The sequence below is a fragment of the Eubalaena glacialis genome, chromosome X, assembly GCF_028564815.1.
Source record: "Eubalaena glacialis isolate mEubGla1 chromosome X, mEubGla1.1.hap2.+ XY, whole genome shotgun sequence".
Classification (NCBI taxonomy): Eukaryota; Metazoa; Chordata; class Mammalia; order Artiodactyla; family Balaenidae; genus Eubalaena; species Eubalaena glacialis.
Window position 1 is genome coordinate 24108460 of NC_083736.1, and position 13672 is coordinate 24122131.

General features: G+C 37.8%; 1 pseudogene; it reads left to right on the top strand.

Moving 5' to 3' along the window:
* Window positions 1–1615: 1615 nt before the first annotated feature.
* On the top strand, window positions 1616–2421 carry LOC133081727 (ferritin light chain-like; annotated as a pseudogene).
* Window positions 2422–13672: the final 11251 nt, after the last annotated feature.

A 13672-nucleotide genomic window follows, 5' to 3' on the forward strand; every position in this document is an offset into this window, starting at 1 on the left:
ACACATGTATACGGAATCTAAAAAAAAAAAAAAATGGTTCTGATGAACCTAGGTACAGGACAGGAATAAAGATGCAGACGTAGAGAATGTACTTGAGGACATGGGAAGGGGGAAGGGTAAGCTTGGATGAGGTGAGAGTGTAGAATTGACATATATACACTACCAAATGTAAAATAGCTAGTGGGAAGCAGCTGCATAGCACAGGGAGATCAGTTCAGTGCTTTGTGACCACCTAGAGGGGTGGGATAGGGAGTGTGGGAGGGAGATGCAAGAGGGAGGGGATATGGGGATATATGAATACATATAGCTGATTCACTTTGTTATACAGCAGAAACTAACACAACATTATAAAGCAACTATACTCCAATAAGGATGTTAAAAAAAAAAAAAGAGGTCAGCAGGGACTAATAAATTCATTTATTACAAAAAAGAAAAAAGAAGAAACAAGTGACAAGGTTATTTTTCTTTTTCTTAAAAACAACACAGAACCATTTAATGTTCTGTGCAAATGCTTTAAAGAACATAATAAAAACATAACATTGTAAATCAACTATGCCCCCACATAAAATAAAAAATTAAATTAAAAATAAATAAAACATGCTACAAAGAAGAAGAACATAATAAAGACTTCAGTACAGAGAAGGAAACAAATTATGAGTTGCTAGGGCTCCAGGAAGCCAAGGAAGAATAAAAAACAATTCAGAGATTAAAGACAAATTAGAATCAACACAAATGGAAGAGGCACTTGAATGAAAACATAATGAAGAACGTGGCTAGCAGGCATGAGATTATTACCAAAACAAAACTGAAAAGATCAGACCTGAAGAATAATGAAGGATTATGGAAATGAGAAATATGGAATAAAAATTAAACTTAAAAAGTATTTAAATGTAAAACAGAAGTTTTCAATGAAATAAAGATTTTAATATGTACACCAAAAGGGCACACTGTCTCTAGACAAACTGAAATGAAATGCTTAATGCCAAGGCATATTGTGGTAAACCACTGAACATTAAATGTATTAAAACTATATAAATGGACATTGGCAGAGGCAGAGCAAGTCGTGTAGAAGGTGATGGAAAGTACAGTTGACTCTTGAAAAATGGGGACGGGTTAGGGGCAACCTCCCATCGTTGACCCCCCCCCCAGTCAAAAATCCACCTATAACTTTACGATCAGCCTTCCATATACTGGTTCTGCATCCTTGGGTTCAACCAACTGCGGATGGGGTAGTACTGTATTTATTGAAAACCATCTGCATGTGAGTGGTCCCGTGCAGTTCAAACTCATGTTGTTCAAGGGTCAACTGGGGACTTCCCTGGTGGTGCAGTAGTTGGGACTCCACACTCCCCATGCCGGGGGCCTGGGTTCAATCCCTGGTCAGGGAACTAGATCCCACATGCATGTTGCAACTAAGAGTTCTCATGCCACAGCTAGGGAGCCCGCATGTCTCAACTAAGGAGCCCGCGAGCCACAACTAAGACTTGACACAACCAAATAAATAAATATTTAAAAAAAAAAAAAAAGGGTCAACTGTACATTGATTTCAGCCTTCTACAAATCAACATCAGCTGAAGATTATGCAGCAAAGTTATGCCATAGTGAGGGAGAAACCATGTTTCAAGAATTTTATACCCAGCCAAGTTTCTCTTCAAGTGAAAAGACAATAGAAAATATTCTAAGGCAAGCAGTGCGCTGGGCAGTCCCGCGGCTCCGTCTCCTGCTACAACGGTGTGTGGACAGAACAGACCCAGGGGCGCCCCTCGCTCTCGCCTCCAACCCCCCTTCAACCTGTGTTCCACTCGCAACCTTCGGAACCAGCCACTCAGCTGTCCTCGGCCACCAGGACCACCAACACCATATTTTGAGCTTAACACCATATTACCGATCCACCACGAGCTCCCAGATTCGTCAGAATGATTCCGCCGAGGTGGAGGCCGCCGTCAACCGCCTGGTCAACATGCATCTGTGGGCCTCGCGCACCTACCTCTCTCTGGGCTCCTATTTCCACCGCCACGACGCGGCTCTGGAGGGCCTGGGCCACTTTCTCCGCGAAGTGCCCGAGGGGAAGCGTGACGGCGCCCAGCGCCTCTTGAAAATGCAAAAACAACGCAGCGGCCGCGCCCTCTTCCAGGACGTGCAGAAGCGTCCCAGGATGAGTGGGGTGAAACCCAAGACGCTGTGGAAGCCGCCATTATCATGGAGAAGAACCTGAACCAGGCCCCTGCGGACCTGCACGCCCTGGGCTCTGCCCGCGCAGACCCCCGCCTCTGTGACTTCCCAGAGAGCCGCCTCCTAGATGAGCAGGTGAAACTCATCCAGAAGATGCGCGACCACCTGACCAACCTCCGCAGGCCGGCTGGTCCCCAGGCGGGGCTGGGCGAGTCCCTCGTCGAAAGGCTCACCCTCCAGCACGACTAGGAGCCTCCGGAGCCCAGCGGCCTTTGAGGAGCCCCTCTGGCGTCACGGCTTCTGCCTGAAGCCCCTCTCTGCAGCCACTAGGCAGCTTTTTAACCACCCTGGAGCCCTCTCCCAAGCCTTGGACCAAATGGAAACAATAAAGCCTTTTGCAGCAAAGAAAGAAAGAAAAGAAAGTACTGTAAGGCATATATAATACCCAGAAAATACAGCTTCCCTCTTACAAATTAAACTCACAAATACTACCTGATCATGAAATACAACTAATTAGTTGTGTGATTTACAATAAAGAAATCAGGAATGACGGAAACGATGATAAGCAATGAATCAATTTAAATTTACTGAATTGATCCTATTGTAAGTTTAGAGTTCGAAAAGAGTACATAAATGTGATAAAACTTGACAATAGTAAAATTATTATAAGTGAATAAAAGCTGAGGATGGAGAAGGTAAAGTTGGAATAAGTGGCTGAGTGCCAATTTTCTCAAATTTCCCAGAAAGGTGTCAAAATGTATCATGTAGATTTGAAACATAAACATGTATTGACACCAAAATGGCTCCAAATTCTTTATGTTTTTGAAAGTCTATTTTTACATTTAGTCATATCATTTAGATTTTTCAAATAAACATTTATGTGAAGTGCTGCTATTCCATGTTTCCCTTCAGTTTATTTTGTTTTCACAAAAGTAAATTACTTTCTAATTTAAAAAGAGCACATAGAGTATGATTCTATTTTTGTAAAATGAGTAGAATTTTTGAGTATTTTAATTTTTATAAATGAACATGTTTCAATTTTTAATAAACCATACTGTCATTATTTTTTATTAAAGATACTTTAAAATATTTACATTTACAGATGTCTTGTAAGGACTACCAGACACCAAGGAGACACAAATAAAATGACAGGGTTGGATATGGCTAATCATAGTGTATCATTTGTAATTTAGAAGCCTGCATTAGGAATCACATTATATTTATGGAGACCTCACCAATCTTCGTCATTCTTTCATATTGCATTCACATAGACCATACCTAACTGATTCTTAAGGAATAAGTGAGCAGTTGTGCTCTGCAACCACCAAGCTTCCAATTAAGGAAGTCCAATTAAAAGCTCATTTCTGTAATTGAGCAGAGATGTAATCAAGCTTAAAGAGAAGCAGAAGAACAAGATGCATGCAGTTTATTTAGGGGAACGGGCATAATGATTCTGAACTTTAATAATTTTAAAATGATATCTATGCTTCCATAAAGTGCATTAAATTTCTCCTCTGTTGTCTTTAAGATCAATAGCTAAAATAAAGCCACCATGCCAGCATATTGGGAACAACTAAAATTCAAAATATGAATAAGGTTTAGAAGCATGCAGGATTACAGACCAAAAACAGTCTTTTAAGCTCCTTGCTTCCAAAATGGTTATAAAGCACACATGCACAGGAAAGGTATATGTTATCTTCATGCTCCACAGATTAGGATATCCAAACCCTAAACAAATGTAGAATTTTCTAGCACTCCTTAGTGAGATTATATCTAAATGAATTCACTGTTACTGTTTATTTAACTGAATTCTACATCTTTTTTTTTTTTTTTTGTGCGAGGGCTTTCTCTAGTTGTGGCAAGTGGGGGCCACTCTTCATCGCGGTGCGCGGGCCTCTCACTATCGCGGCCTCTCTTGTTGCGGAGCACAGGCTCCAGACGCGCAGGCTCAGTAGTTGTGGCTCACGGGCCCAGTTGCTCCGCGGCATGTGGGATCTTCCCAGACCAGGGCTCGAAGCCGTGTCCCCTGCATTGGCAGGCAGATTCTCAACCACTGCGCCACCAGGGAAGCCCGAATTCTACATCTTTACTGAAGTTACCTTTCAATTTTTAAAAAAAAAACTGGTTTGATTTTGACGGAAATTGTAATACTCTTAATTTATTGAAAAGGTTATATTTCTTAATAACACAATTGAAATCAATGCTATCAGGGGGACAGTAGTATTCATTTTGCCACAATATTGTGGGAATGAAACTAAACACATCTAGCATATTTATATACCAAGTAATATTCTGCATATTATTTCTTATAAACCTTTCAATAAAAAAGCTCATATTGTCTTTCTAGTGAAAATTTGAAATGTTTATCCAAACTAAATCAACAAATAAAATCTATTAAGCTTATTTTGTTTTAAGATATTATTGTGCTACCTTACACAACCAAGAATAGGAAATACAAATTACATACTATACTTTTGAAATGCAAAGTCTGACTCCTTAAGGAAGTGTTTTAAATTATTGCATGCTAATTTCAAAGGGATATTTTTTCCCAAATTTTGATATTTATAATTAATCAAAATACTTCAATCATTTTTTGTTTGGGGGAAGGGAGTTCAAAATGTGTAGAAAAAATATATTACTTCCTTTCCCTAAATCCTAAAAGTAGTTATATGTATATCCAGTCCAGTTAGAAAAATCAGTAGATAGTAATACTTCAGAAGTGCTGGTTTAGAACTTCATGAAAATTCCCCTAATAACAGTCACATTCTCTGTGGTCTAACATCTTATCCTTATAATTAATCTTCACCTTCAACCCAGAGCATGAAAAGATTATATAAACATCTATCCTGTTTTCTTTATCCCTACTGCTACAAAATATTTTAAAATTACATCTGTTTGTCATAGTTCCAGTGAGAAAAACTTAAATTTCCACAGATGAACTTAAATTGCTTCAATGGCACTACAAAAAACTAAGAATTAATAAAGTGCAAAATAGAAATAAATTGTTTCTTTGCTCCCTCACTAAAACCTTTAAGGTTTGGTGTTGAAAGCTTTATAAATTTATGCTCTTGACAAAAGAAAATTAAGAAAGGGTATTGTGGAATTCTAAGTAACGTTTATTCTTAATTGCTTGTTATACAAGCCAATGGTAAAGACATACATCTTACCAGAAATGTCATAAAGCATAATTTCATTACTATTTTCATATATGTGAAAGCAACTAAGGGAGGAGAAAAGTACGGTTGATTCTGGCCAAATAAGTTTAAGGGTATGGTAAATAAATGGGAAATTATAAATATATTGGATTTTTTCTCTGACTTCTGTATACATTTAGTTGCAGAATGAAAAATTAAGATTCAACTGTTTCACAACTGTTCACAGTGGGAAAGCAATAAGTATGTGTTGAATGAAGTAATGAACATAAAGCGAGTAGATGTAAGGAATTTTAATTCTATAATATTCATATGGAATATTCTGCTGGGTATTGTACAAACTCAGCACATTATCACAAATTTTCAGCCTAGATGATTATTCTTAGGGATGTTCTCCATCTGCCTTTCTAATGTTCTCAACCCTGTTCTCCCTCCTTTTCTTTCCATACTCTTCAACATCCTGGCCTTAAAACAGCTGGCAAACCTTGACTTAACCTTCACCTCAGTGAACATCCTGGTCTTTCTCAACTACACTGATGTTTCTCTTTAGCTCAGTGTGGAATTCTTCCAAATTAACCTTTTAACACATACTGTCTCTATAGTCACTTTCCCAACAGAATTGGACCCACCCTCTTGGGGAGTTCTTGGGTATACACCAATTTTATATATAATATAATATAATATAATATAATATAATATAATATAATATAATATAATTAATATAATATAATTAATATAATATGTAATCAAAATGTTGACCAAAGATCATTTTTAAAAACTTGAAATAGTATTCATCTAACTTGGACTATAAAGGCAATAGCACATGTAATACATTTTAGCAAGATGCCATCAAATAAAAAGTCTTCACTTCAATTTTACTAAAATAAAAAGGGCACCACTCTATAAGAGCAACTTTTACTGGGTTCATACAGTGTTTTAAATTTCTGAACTATTTCTGGTCTTTAATGCATCCCTTTGTAAAAATTCCCTGTAAAAAGGAATATCTGCTTTTATGTTAGCTAATCTCACATATAGATGAATATCTGTTGAGGTGATAAAATCAAGGTCTCTCAATTCCTTGACTGTTGTTTAACCTCAAATTATATTTAAATGAAGAAGGTATTGAAATGTGCTTTTTATCCAACTATCAGGTCATGATAAGCAGAGAGATGCAACACACAGTTTCTCCTCAAGGAGAGACTCGTTGCCCCATTTACTCTCAGCTCTTTTAGGTATCATTTCAGCTGCCTTACTCAAGGTCACGCCTCTCACGCAGCCCAGATCCAATGACTGCTTAAGATGGGAGTAGAAACGCCTAGCCTTTTGATCCCATGAGGGACAATTCTGAAGGACCAGTCTAATTCCAGACCTTCCCCCATGGGATGGACTGAGACTCCTGATGGGCCTGCCTCAAAACTGACTTCTCCCTCCTCCCACTTCTGTTTTCTTCTCCTCCCTTCCACTGCTTTTGAACCCAGTGACACTCCAGCATAAAAAACCTGCAAACTAAACTGTGTTTCAGAGTTGGCTTCCCAGGGAACCCAACCTATGATACATCTATTCACAGTTTGCTGTACAAGTAATATAATTTGTTTTTAAAATCTACTACATTGCAGCTGACTACCTGTAAATAATTGTATAGGCATTTTTAAATGTCATAGAAGTTCTCTGCAACTGACAAGACAGATATTTTCTAAAAATAACTTGAGCAAAGACTTCAACTGATGTCTTATGTAAAAAATTATCAGATTGCTCTGATTAGGGTACTGTGTAATAATAGTGTAGTCAAACTGCTTTAGAAAACTAGTGCATTTAACCTCTAATAAATGAATAATTAGGGAACCTCTAGCCTGTAGTTCACAGTGGTAATTCAAAGACAAAAACTGAGGGATTCTAGGTTATGTGAATTGAAGTGAGGATTTTGAAGTATTTTGACCCAAACAACTATCATATATCTAATTATTGTTGGGTTTACTCTTTACAAAGTTTGCTAATTATTAAGAAATTATATATATATTTTTCCAAGACAAATTTCTTTCCAAAATATTTAGAACTCCTTGCTATTCAGCAGGAAACTTTTAAAGGAAATAGACTTTGACAGTAAGCTTCCCAAAAATTATAGTGACTTCTGCTTACCAGACATGTAAATAGCTTGAAAGTCATAAACTCCCATTCTCACAAAAAGCTGAACAAACTGAAAATCAACAACTTATCTGAGATCCATTAGAGAATTGAGATCACAGGGCAATCCACTGGTCCAAAAAGAGAGATGAAACAGAGAATCTGAGCTTCCCAGGAGCAGAATTGAATAATTGTACACTGAGTGTGTACTAATCTGAGAGATAAAAACTCCTGTGGGCCCGTCCTTAGTGGGGGCTTCTACACTTTTACCAGCAGGTATTGAATTTTACCACCATGTTTTCTGAGTGAAGATTAGATAAAAATCTCATGCATCCATGAGTTGGAAAAAAGTAGGAAGGGAAAAGTAACCACTTTGAAAAAAAGCTATAGGGTTTGCTCTCATTAACAGAAGACTGTCCTCAAGGGAAATTATTTTACCAGAGCCTAACCAATGTGAGTGTTAACAAAGCCTAACTCAGGTAGGGGAAGAGACATATCCAACTCCAGGCCCCTCTAGCCTTCCATGTGGGGGAAGGGAAAAACCCAAATCCAGTCCGTTCTAGCCATCCTGAATAAATAACAGGGCATTGCAGCTGAAAAGAATTCCAAGGCTTAGACTCTATTTAAGAACTCTCTAGGAAAACTTAAATACAACAGGGGAGACCAAAACAAGGACAGCAGAGAAAATTTTTGCCTCTGACACCAACATTATAGCAAACAGTAAATACAGCCTAACACACAGCCAGATGAATATAAAACCTCACACAAAAGACCTATTTACCTTAGTTCTTTTTGCCCACCACATTACATCTTTCAACAACAAGAGCAAAGCATGGCAAAAGGTGAAAAACACAGTGTGAAGAAACAAACCAAGAATCAGAACCAGACTCAGATATAGCAGAGATGCTGGAATTATCAGACTGGAAATCTAAAATAACTAAGTCTAATATACTAGGGGCTCCAATGGAAAAAGTGGACAACATGCAAGAACGGACAGTGTAAGCAGAGAGATGGAAATGTTAGGGAACATTTGACCGAAACCACCCGCCCTGGCCAGGCACGATAATAACCACTTGCATGAGTTCTCTTACAATAGGAGGTCCTCGTAAGGTATGCAGAACTAACAAGCTACCATCAACTGGAAGAATTCGGGAAAGGTCAAAAGGAGAGAGGAGATGTCAGTCCATACGTCCTACCAACTTCCCAGAATCCTTCTCACTGGAATCCATCTCGGCTGAGCCATGCAAGTGCCACCAGGAAGGACCCTGAGTCAGAGTGATTGGCCAGACACAACCCGGAAACTAACCCCATTACTATAAAACCCGAGACTGTGAGCCACGTGGCAGAGCAGTTCTCCTGAGTTCCCTTACCCTGCTGCTCTCCTCCCAGGCCCCCTTCTCAATAAAGTCTCTTGCTTTGTCAGCACGTGCATCTCCTCGGACAATTCATTTCCGAGTGTTAGACAAGAGCTCATTCTCAGGCCCTGGAAGGGGTCCCCCTTCCTGCAACAGACACTCTAAGAAAGAATCAAAAGGAAATGCTAGAAATCAAAATCACTTAAATAAAAAATGAATGCCTTTGATGGGCTGATCAGCAAACTGAACACAGCTAAAGAAAGAAAAAATGAGCTTTAGAGGAAGCCAATAAAAACTTCCAAAACTGAAAAGCAAAGAGAAAAAATGGAACAGATAACCAAGAACTGTGGGATAATTACAAAAGGTATAACATACCTGGAATGGGAATACCAGAAAGAGAAGAAAGAAAGGAACAGAGTTTCTGTTTGGAATGATGAAAAAAATTTTGAGATAGGAGTGATATCATTAATGTCACTGAATTGTAAACTTAAAATGGTTAAAAAATAACCAATTTTACATTCTTTGTATTTTACTACAACTAAGAAAAACAGTAAAGGAGTAATAAAGGCTTACACAGACAAACATAAATTAAGAGAAAATTTGCTGCCAGTAGACTTGCCTTGCAAGAAATTTTAAAGAAGTTCTTCAGAGAGAAGGAAAGTGATATATGTCAGAGATTTAGAGCATTAGAGAAGGGATAAATGAAAGTAAAATAAAATCTTTTATTTTTCTTATTCTTAATTGATCTAATAGATAATAGGTTGCTCAAAATAATAATAACAACAATGTATTCAGTGACTATAGGTTACAGATGAGTGGAATGAGTGACAACAGTGTCATAAGGATGAGAGAGAGGAATTCGGGATATATTGTTATAAGGTACCCACACTATCTATGAAGCAGTATAATGTTATTTGAACACAGACTTATATTAGTTGTATATTGCCAACTCCAGGGCAAACACTAAAATTAAAAAAAAAGAATAATTGATATGCTAAGAGGAGAGAAAATGAAATTATGTAAAATGCTCAATTAAAGCCAAAGAAGGAAGAAAAAGAAAGGCAAAAAAATAAAAATTAAAATTAAAAAAAGGGGAAAATGAAGAAAAAGGGCAACAGATACAAAAACAGTTAAAATGTCACTGATATTAATCCAACTCTATCAATAATTAATTTAAATATGAATGGTCTAAATACACCAATTTAAAGATACAGACTATCTGAATGGATAAAAATACAAGACCCAACTGCACATCATTCACAAGAAAGCTACTGTAAATGTAAAGACACAGATTGATTAAAAATAAAAAAGAAAGAAAAGTAAAGGGATGGAGAAATATGTACCATGCTGACACTAATCAAAAGAAAGTTGATTAGGTGTGTTAATTTCAGATAAAGCCAACTTCAGAGCAAAAAAATGATATGGAATAAAGAGGGACATCACATAATGATAAAGGGGACAATTCTCCAAGAAGACATAACAATCCCATAAACTGTGGTTACTAGATCAGTCTTGTAGCTCAATGTTATGCCATACTAAGCCCCAGAATCTGATTAATGGTATTCAGTGTGTCCCAGCAGTGGAGAGAGGCTATATTAAAAATCTCCTCTTTTAGGTACAGACATAAAATTATTTAATGATGAACATTCAGAACACTTGTCTTCCATTTTAAAACATTTTGGTGCACTACTTTTAACAAATATTTTTGACCCACACCTCCACGACTGACAGAACACCCTCTATTAACAGCTAGGCTAGCCAGGTTTATGAAACACCATTTGACCTGTTTCAGAAAATGTAGATTATTAGTAAGTACATTTAAAGTCAATGCTACCGAGTTTGCTTCTGTACCCACATGTAGAGTACATTGCCATTATTCAACCTGCTCTAAACCTTCTCTTTTTGTGTCCTAACATCATCTCCACCTAAGAGAATAAAAGCTTAACTAGGTTCTGGTACCAATTCCAACGTCAGGGAGGGTAACCTGCAACAACAAGCAACTCTTGGGACATCAGCTGGGTATCCTACAATTCAACTCAGTTCTGACACTAGCTACCCAGAAATGATGTCCGATTCCACAGGTTAAGGATTCTGTCCCACAAGACACCACAGCTCCACCCTGCCCTTCCCCATCACCACCCTGGCTGACTTCCAACACCAGTCACAAGGCCAGGTTGTTACCTGTGCTTCTAACCAACTGGCTATAAATCAGAGAGGTTCCTAAGACGCCCTCAAGGGGTTCAATTAATTTGCTAGAGCAGTTCACAGAATTCAGAGAAACTTTTTACTTACTAGGGCACTGATTTATTATAAAAGGATATAATTTAGGAACATCTAGATGGAAGAGATGCATAGGGCAAGGTATGCAGACAGGGCGTGGAGCTCCCATGCCCTCTCCAGCCTATCACTCCCCCCCCAATCTCTACAGGTTCACCAACCAGGAAACTCTCCAAACCCAGTCCTTTTGGGTTTTGGTGGAGGCTTCATTACTTAGGCATGATTAATTAAACCATTGGCCATTGGCAATTGATTCAACCTCCAGCTCCCCCCTCTCCTCCCCACACTACCCCTTCCCCCTCTCCCGAGGTTGGGGGGTGGGACTGAAAGTTCCAACCCTCTAATCACTTGGTTGGTTCCCCTGGCAAACAGCCGCCAACTTTAGGTGGGTCCAAAAGTCACCTCATTAACATAAAAAAAGACACCTCAATTACTCTCACCATTTAGGAAATTCCAAGGGTTTTAGGAGCTCTGTGTCAGAAACAGGGATGAAGACCAAATATATATTTCTTACTTAAGTCACAAAGTTCTTTTGCCTAAGTTTATTGGGACCAATACTGCACACTTAACAATAATCTTAAAAAACTGAAAATGATCAAAATCACCACCAAATAACAAAGCTCAGTGAAATCAGACTGCCTGCCTTATATGATTTGGGGCAGGTAATTTAATTTTGAGGATCCTTGTTTTCCTTGTGAGAAAAATGGAAAAAATAAAGGGTTATTGTTATAAGGATTAATGGATATAGTGTAGCTAGTTGCTTACGATACACAATTAATTTTGAATAAAGATTAAGTCTGTAAAATGCAAATCAAAAACAGATATTTGGGGGCTACAGAAGTATATTTACTTTGCTCAAATTCTTTTTAATACAAACTAAGAGTTCAACAAACATTTATTAATAGCAAGTATCTGTCAGGCATTGGACTGGTTTGGAGAAAAAAATATGTGGTAGAATTTGGCAAGTTGTTCAAAAATAATCCAAGTTCTCTTTTTTCCACAAACCCCTGGAGTTAAGTTTGAGTCACATGATGGAGTTCGGGCCTATAGAATGTGAGCAGATTTGATATATGGCACTTCCAGTCCTGACTACTAAGACAATTTGCTACCCACTATGTCTGTTACGTTTTGCCTCTAGGCTTGCTGCAGAAGGCTCACAGGAGAGCTCCAAGGCTCTAGAAGTGGTGGATCCACTGAATGAATGGAAAATCTCATTCTGAATCCCTCCTTTGAAAAGCTTTCCACCAAATAGCCAATTTATCTGTGACAAAAGAAGCGATACAACTCCGCTTGGTAAGCCACTGAGATCTGGGGGTTGTTGGTTATAACAGAAAATCCCACTTTGAATGAGACAGAAATAAGGTATGGCATCTTTACTTGAGGTCCTTACTATTTTAATGGTAGAGAGAACATACACATACATTTTATCATTACTTGTTCTTATCTTCCTTCCCCATAAGAGAATCTCTTACTTCTGGAAACAGACATAAACACTTCTGTTTTGCTTTTTAAATTAAACTCTCAGTTTGTTTTCTATTCTGACTGTTGTAAGATACTTGAGCCATATCCTGCATCCTTACTACCTAGTACAAGTCCTAGTGCCTGACAGGCACTTAATAAATATTTGATGAACAAATGAATGAGTGAATCCCATGTGGAATCTAAATCTATCAAACAAGTAAGCATGTAACAAATCCTCCTTAGAATGACAGTGATGCGGTAACATTTAAAAGGCATTTCATTTTGTGAAATTTCCAAATTCTTACGTTGCAAGAATACTTATTTCCTTAAAATTTAACATGTGTGACAATATAAAATTCAGGTATTTTTCCTGTTGTCATTGTTACTTTCATCTCATTGAAATGTAATATTAAAAAATATACCTCAAGTTCTACATACAGAGGACGCAGATAAAAAATGATAATGAGTTATTTTATAAAGAAGGAAACATATTTCAATATAGAACATATAACTATGATTCGATTATTCCTAGAGGTACAAATTAATTGATTTTATATTCCAGTGTAGAGGAGCACAATTTGCCACCCCAAAATATGTCCCTTTGACATGTGGATTAATTTATGCTGATTATTTTTAAGAAACAGAAGAATCAGGAAGGTTTTCTTGTTACCTCTCCCTGAACTGCCTAAAAGAATTTAGATACAGGACCTGTTCCCCTGTCACCAGAGATATCTACAAAGAATACATGGTAGGTGTGGTGCAGGAAACCTACAGGGCCTAGAGATCAAAGTCCACTCAGTGTCCCATTGTCTCCGCCTGGCCCAGCAAACATTGGTTTACAAAACCTTTGCTTTTCCATCTCCACGTGAATTGCCTTCCTCATCTGTGAAGTCCCAAACCACTACCCTCAGTATCCTCTTTTATCTTTAGCTGAAGATGCTATTTAAGGTGAAGGTCACAGCCATTTTGGCAAGTTACTCAGTCTTCCTGGGTCTCTCCCATGTATACATGTTATTAAACTTTTGTTTGACTTTCTCCTGTTAATCTGTCTCATGTTAATTTAATTTTTAGACCAGCCAGAAGAACCTAGAAGGGCACAAAAAAATTTCTTTCTCCCCAATACCAGGTATAAAT